The following is a 7,976-nucleotide window of genomic DNA, read 5'->3' as shown; positions in this document are numbered from 1 at the left end:
CTTAGCGGACGATTTTGAGACGTTGTCTATCAGAACTTTTCTTGTAGTGTCTTATATACGCGTGGGGGGCTGCCTTGGCCCCTCCTCCAAGCCCAAGGGTCGGCCAAGACAAGGGGGGGAACTTCCCCCCCAAGTTAAGTCCCTATTTCAAGGGATTTGATCTTATCCACTTGGTACAGCCACATGGGCCTTGGGGGGCTGGTGTGCATGGCCCATGTGGGCCTATGCGACCCCTCCGGTCCATGTTGGTCGTCCGGGATAGGTGGGCCCCACTATGGTACCCTCCGGAACCTTCTAGAACCTCCGGTACAATACCGAAAAATCCCGAACTTTTCCGTGAACCCTGAAAATGACTTCCCATATATGAATCTTATTCTCCGGACCATTCCGGACCTCCTCGTGATGTCCTGGATCCCATCCGAGACTCCGAACAAAAACTTCGGACTCCAACTCATATTCCGAATCTACTTATGCGACATCGAACCTTAAGCGCGTCACCCTACTGGCTCGCGAACTATGCGGTACATGGTCGAGACTCCTCTCCGAGCAATAACCAATAGCGGGATCCGGAGATCCATAATGGCTCCCACATATTCAACGATGACTTAGTGATCGATTGAACCATTTACATACGATGTCAATTCCCTTTGTCACACGATATTTTACTTATCCGAGGTTTGATCATCGGTATCTCCATACCTTGTTCAACCTCGTTACCGACAAGTACTCTTTACTCGTACCGTGGTATGTCATCTCTTATGATCAAATCATATGCTTGCAAGCTAATCAGATGACATTCCACCGAGAGGGCCCAGAGTATATCTATCCGTCATCAGGACGGACAAATCCCACTATTGATCCATATGCCTCAACTCACACTTTCCAAATACTTAATCCCATCTTTATAACCACCCATTTACGCAATGGCGTTTGATGTAATCAAAGTACCCTTCCGGTGTAAGTGATTTACATGATCTCATGGTCGAAGGACTAAGACAACTATGTACCGAAAGCTTATATCAAAATGAACTTAATGACTTGATCTTATGCTACGCTCATTTGGGTGTGTGTCCATTATATCATTCAACTAATGACATAACCTTGTTATTAATAACATCCAATGTTCATGATCACGAAACCATGATCATCCATTAATCAACAAGCTAGTTATACAAGAGGCTTACTAGGGACTCCTTGTTGTTTACATAACACACATGTATCAATGTTTCGGTTAATACAATTATAGCATGGTATGCAAACATTTATCATAAACATAAAGATATTATAATAACCACTTTATTATTGCCTCTTGGGCATATCTCCAACAGGCAGAGCCAAAGCAAAAGAACCAAGTGTGCATTAGATTGGATGCGGAGACAATTCCGGAATCTTCACAGTGCAAGATAAAAGCAAACAATAAGCAAAGTGCTAAGGTAGCATACAAACTTAACTTAATAAGTTACCGGTATACAAGATACCGGCATAATCAGTTGTAGCACAACCAAAAGAACTGCGAGGTTTTATATTACATCAAAGACCCCGGCATACCGGGGTAGAATTTAACGGATTGTATTGAGGCAGCAGGTGTAGCAAACACATAACAAAGAACATTCACGCAATAGGAGGCTGAGCGCCAGCTTCAGGAGCTTCCGGAGGGGCATCGCCTTCTACCGGAGGGGCGTCGCCTTCTCCGGCTTCCTCATCCTCCTCGTCCTTAACGTCTTCTTCCTCGTCGTCAGTGAGTGCGTCCCTGACATCGGGAGGAGGAGGGATGAAAGTGCGGATGTGGGCGCATTCCGCAATCCGGTAGGCGCGGTCCTGCCGCTTTGCGGTTAAGACTGGGTCCTTGTCAGTAGGCGCATCGCCGCGAAGGCTGTGGAAGGCGTCGAGGTCCAGGTCTTAGTACCAAGAACAGGCAACGCGCAGCGCTGCATCTGCTCCGGCACGGGCCGTTGAGCACTTCCACTCACGGATCCTCCGGCAAGCATCCTTCAGGCAATCGGAGATGAGCGTCAGGTTGACCGGCACCGCTTCCCCAGGCCACAACACCCTGAAGATTTCCATGGCCCGATCCGGCAGATCGACCAGGTGCCGGTCCACAGCTCGCATGTGCTGGATCCGGGCGGCAAGCGCGACCAAGTGGTCATAAGCGTCCCAGGGCGCATCCGGGTTGCTCATAGCTTGCTCAGCCCTGCGTTCTACTACCTTCTTCTGCGCATGCGGCTGCGACTCCGGGAAAAGTCCTAGAAGGAGAGAACAAAGAAGAAAAAGTAACCGGTGTAAGGACATACCGCCAGAAAACATAAGCTTATAAGCAAAAGAGAAAAGAAGAACGGCTTACTGAGGGCCAGGGAGTCGGTCTGCATGACCAACCGGTCATATTCGGCCTGGTCTGTGGTAAGGGTGGCAATCCGGTCTTGCGCTTCTTTCCGCGCCCGGGTCTCCTCCTCCAGCTCCGCCCGCAGCACCGCGCTGGAGTTGGTGAACTCCTTCAGGGATTCATCCAACTTGGCCTCAGCTGCAGCCTGGACCTCCTTCAGCTCGCGCGAATGCCGGAGTTCAGCCTGCATGAGCTGCTTCTTTAGCTCAGAAGAGATGGTCTCCTGAGCGCCCAGACCTTTGCGTTGCTCAGAGACAAGCTGCTCCTTTTCAGCTGGAATCCGGAAAAGAAATGTTAACAGAAAGATAACCGGTAGATTAAAGAGAGGCAAGACAACCGGAAAAGAAATCCGTACCTTTAAGCGCGGAGAGCTGAGCGTTGAGGTCCTCGACAGAAGCTTCCGGAAGAGCTGGCGTGCAAAGAATTTATAAGTACTGAAAGGAAAAAGCAACCGGTAAAAAGAAGCCGGGGCGCAGAAACTAACCTTGGCACTTGCTGTGGGCCTCAGGGAGGTACCAGTGCTCCCACAGAAGCTCCTCGAAGAGCTGCTTCTGGGTGTCCAGCGTGCTCTGTTACAAGTTAAAAAGTTGCGGTAAGAAGATGCCGGTATTGAAAGAAAGTTTCGCGCTAAGAATTGCGTTATCAACCCGAAACTCGGGGACTGGCTATGCCGGTTTTTTGTGTTTCAAAGAAATTTTCGCGCTAAGAATTGCGTTCTCAACCCGAAAATCGGGGACTGGCTATGCCGGTTTTTTGTGTTTCAAAGAAAGTTTCGCGCTAAGAACTGCGTTCTCAACCCGAAACTCGGGGACTGAGAGGATTTACATATAAATTGGAAGATTGAAAACCGGCATAAATTTAAAGAACTTTGAAGTTTGTGCAACTTACCACCACGTTGTTGTTGGCATCATGCCACGCGGTGTCAAACTCCCTGAGCGCGCGTCTAAGCCGGCTAAAGTGCTGCCCAGTGCTCCGAGGGCCGGCAGGATCAACCACCGGCAGCTTGTCCTTCCCAACGCCGCGCGTCGCTGGGGACAGATCTGCCTGATTCCACTTTTCAGCGTATTCAAGCAGATGGCCCAGGTCGGCTCCTCCGCGGTTAAGCTCGGTGATCCGGCCCAGCTGAGCTAAGGCCGTCTCACCGGCCGCAACGGCGGCGCGGCCGGCGTGCAGTACTAGTGCCTGCGAGCCGGATGAGGTGGAGGTCGCTGCGGTGACCCCCGCAGCAAGTTCCGGGGCGATGAGCTTGGCGCCCTCAGGAGGTGTTGGCTTGGCGGCGGCAGGCTTGCCGGTAGGGACAGCCGGAGGAGGTGTTGGCGTTCCCTTGGACGGCGCGGAAGCTTCCGGTGCTTCCTTTGCCGGGGGAGAGCTTGCCGGCGTGGAAGAATCCGGCACGGTCTTGGAGGAGAGGCAGTCGCCTTCTTCTTCTTCTTCTTGGGGACGGGAGGAACCAGAGGTTCCGCCCTCCCGGTGTCTTTGGTGCCGGCGCCGGTGTTGCTGGCGTCGGTGTCTCTAGCTTCTGGAGGGGAAGATAAATCCTCCTCCGCGCGGTGATCAGTAGGTTCAGGGGCCGCGTGCCCCGCACTTGTGTTGCCTCCCCGAGAGGAGGCAGGAGATTTGCCGGCACCAGAAGGTACCGGACTTGGTTGAGGAGGAGGTGAGGCCCTGGCGGTGTCCTCGGAGGTCTCCGGCCTCATGCCAGTGGAGCTCTTGGTAAGCTTGAGCGCAGGCCTGAAGAGATAAAGAAAAGAGAGAGTCAGAAAAAGCAACCGGATGAAGAAAGTCTCAAGCAAAAGATAAAAGGGAGAAAATCCGGAAGATTACCCGGTAGCAGCCGGAAATTGTTTTCGGTAATGCTTGACGGTACCCTTCTTGCCGGCATCGCCCTTCCTGGAGCGCTTGGCGGGTGGATCCTCGCTCGGGCCGGCCTCGGGGGCCGGAGCCTTGTTCTTCTGGCCCCGAGAGGCGAGATTGTCCAGGAATTCCCGGCCAACCTCTGCTTGTAGGGGCGCAGCGTGCTCCACGACCTGTAGGTTGGCGCTGGCTGAGGGGAGATCTACAGAAAAATGATATATGAGGAAGTGAAACAACAAAATACCTCAAGAATTGAGACCTCGTCATCAGAACCGGAATCATTGGCTGAAAAGTTACCGGGGCGCGAGGTATAGGTCCGGCCCATCTTGTGTTTGTTCCCGACCACGTAAGGATCCGGACCAACCTCGTCCAAGGCGCGCTTGCGGCAAGGGCCTCGTGCCTCAGCAGCAATGCGAGGAAAACGCTCGCAGGCCTGAAAAACAGAAAAGATAGTTAGCTACACATCAGAGGCTACCGGAAAAACAATCCGGATTGCTTAAGCTCTTACTTCGGCAGATGGAGGATTGGTGGAGCTGAGGGGAAGGAGGCCCCACTCCCACTCCATCGGCATGTCGGTTTGGAAAATTTGCCTAGCCTTGAGGACCACGTCCTCTTTGCTTAGGGTGCAGATGGTGATCTTAGTGGGATCGCGGGGCCGCACATCTGGCTCATCTTGTGAACCCGACGTTGGAGGGGGAGCACCCGGCGTGAGATGAACGCGCGGATGATATCGTCAGAACAGACGTCCGTGTCCTTCATGAGCTGCTCCATGAACCGAACAATCCGGTTGGTTTCGATATGGGAATTCCCCGGATTGTACTTCCCGTTGGCCCTCGATGGCGTTCCCGGATGGTAGGCCGGCAGGTTGATGAAGTCAGCGGCGCCCTTGTTCTTCACATAAAATAAGGTCTGTTGCCATGCCCTGCATGACTCCAGACCGGAGAATTTGAAAAAAGGGCTCCCTTGGCGGGCGCCGATAATGCAAGATCCGCATTGGACCGGAGGTTTGGGCTTGGGAATGTTTTTGCCTTGGACCGAGTTGATCCGAAGGCAGAAGAAGCGAGCGAAAGCTTCTTTTGTGGGGATGAGACCAATGTAGGCCTCCATGAAAGAAACAAAGCAAGAAAGATAAAAAAAAACGGCATTGCCAGGAAGGTGATGAGGTTGGAGTTGGTAAAAATCAAGGAATTGGCGAAAAAAGTCTGACGCCGGTAGGCCAAAGCTGCGCTCAAAGTGAGCAGAGAAAACTATGACTTCTCCGGGTTCGGGCGCGGGCTCCCGCTCGTTGCCCGGAATCCGGCAAGACACTTGTGCCGGTATCCTGCGGGAGCGGTACAGCCAATCGATCTCCGGCTGCTTTACATCGGAGCCCTTCCAAGCTCCGCGGGTGATCGCAGCCAAGTCCACACCGGAACCTTGGCCGGAGCTGCTGGCCTCCTGGCCCCTTCCGGTACCGGCTTCCGGAGCTGATGAAGAGGCATCCATCCGGGCGAGGTCTGCCTCGAGCCCATCGGAGGCCTGGTTCGCTGAGTTTTCGTCCCCGGTAGATGCGGTGGGGGTCTCGCTGTGATGGTCGCTCGCGGCGAGATTCGGAAAGGTAATCCTCAGAAGACATACCGGTCTAAAGATGCTCAAACCTACCCAGAAACAGATTTCCCAAGATCTAGCCTCGCGCGAAGATCTACGAGTAAGAGAAAAACCAGAAGAAAGGGAAAAGTAAATCCCCTACCGGCCCAAGAACTAGGAGGCAAAAAAGAAGAGGCTATAGAGGCGTTGAAGCTAACCTGAGGCGGCGGAGGACGTTGAGGACAACGGTCGCCGAAGATAGACGAGCTTGAAGGCGATGAAGACGAACAGAGAAGGAGGAAGAGGGAGTGCCGTGAAGCGCTCGAGGCAGAAGAGGCGAAGGTGCGCGGTGACTCTCTGCGGAGCAGAGCCCTACGGAGCTTCTTCGCAAGTTCGTCGGAGAACGGAGCTTCGGCGGCGAGAGGAGCGCAAGGGGCAAAGGCTCAGAGCGTGTGAGAACTGGGAGAATGAGAAGAAGAAGACGATGTGGAACTGCTTCGCCCTTAAATAGGGAGAAGAGGTCGTGGGCCAGAGACCGCTGGGCCGCGGCGGTTCAGTTCGTGGGCCGCCACGTGGCGCATTGATACACGCGCAGAAAACAGAAAGCCACAGGGAGGCCACACGGATCCGGGAAGGCAGCGAGGATCCGGTGTGGCGCCATAAATGCTAGCGCAGAAGTCAAAGGGAAGTGACCCCTGACACTGCTGCGTCAGAAACAGTGCTCATGTCACTGACAGGCATTGTGTCCGAGAAATTCTCGACTTCGCCGAGGAGAGTTTAATGACAAAGATGCCGGAAGAGACAGGTACGAAAAAGGAAGTTCGGTAGAGATGCCGGAAGGTTTGAGCTGGTCACCGGAAGGATTAAACCGGTACCTTGAATGATGGGAACCTGGCATGGTCCGTTGGATAGGATCCACCGACTATACCAGCTTCGGGGACTAATGTTGGGGGGATGACCCCCGGTATGCCAAAGGCATGCCAAACCGGATGGTTTGAGCTATCAAGATACTAGTTTAAAGGTTATTCTTGGCTGTGAAGCTAAGCTTTTGGCTAAGTGAATCTATACCGGTATCCCAAGAGGGGTATACCGGAATGAGCTAAGAAGGTACCGGATTACCGGTACAGGCTACACTGTAGCACGTCGGCAAGACTGGTCAAAGATTCTCTAAGGAGCTAGAGGACAAAGATGAGCGAAGCACTTCAGACTTTAATCGAAGCTGCGGGGCCAAAGCGAGATGATGACGTAAAAGGTGCCGGAGGATGTCACCGCTCCTGATTAAAGACATACCGGTGTCATCCGGGCCAAAGAGGCTTTGTAAAGTAGTTTGTCTAGTCAAAGATGCCATTAGGGTTTCCTAGGGTTTCTTCCTCTGTAAGCCACCCTCTCCTCTATATAAGGAGAGGGGGCACACCCTATCGCGGACACGAGATATGTTGGACGTCCTACCTTGTATCTGAGAGCTTGTAACCTAATTCTATGGAATAGAGAGATTCCTAGCTGAGATAGTTCTTGTGTTCTTCTTCTTCTACCTTTGGCCAAGGCCAAGATCATCAGGAAAGCATCCGGAATCCATCACATCCTTACGAAAACCCTCCCCCGAATCCTCTAGCGCAGATTCGGCCCCAACTTAAGCCATCCTATGGCATATGTCTGTTCACCACGACGACAAGGATATGATTGCGGTTTTTTGGAGCACGAGCGACCTTTTTTTCAAAATGGAGGCATACCAGCATCTGCCTCAAATTAAGTGATGCATATGACTTCGTTATTTTATTGTTGAGAGAAGAGTCAGAATTATTATAGTTCACGAATCACCTAGAGTTGGTATGAAGATCAACCCGTGAAAAATGCAAAAAAATGATGCCAAGGATACATCAATAAGCAGTTGTATTATCAAGCCGCCAGCCACATCGGTTGTATAAATGCCATGATACCATCTGCAATGGTTGCACCCATACTCCATGGCATCCGGCTACTCCTCAGACTGGAGAAAGGACGGCATACTGATACAGTGAATAGACTTATTAGGGTCTACCTATAAGTATTGTTGTGTTTTTGGTTTGTTAAAAACAAATTCATTTAGCACATTCAAAGAGCCCATATAACCGTGCACACCCCAACCCTAATCTGAACTAGATTAGTTTTGGCAGTACCGTTAATTAATTACCAAAGA

This window comes from Lolium rigidum, chromosome 3 (assembly GCF_022539505.1).
Source record: "Lolium rigidum isolate FL_2022 chromosome 3, APGP_CSIRO_Lrig_0.1, whole genome shotgun sequence".
NCBI lineage: Eukaryota > Viridiplantae > Streptophyta > Magnoliopsida > Poales > Poaceae > Lolium > Lolium rigidum.
This window is presented reverse-complemented; position numbering follows the sequence as displayed.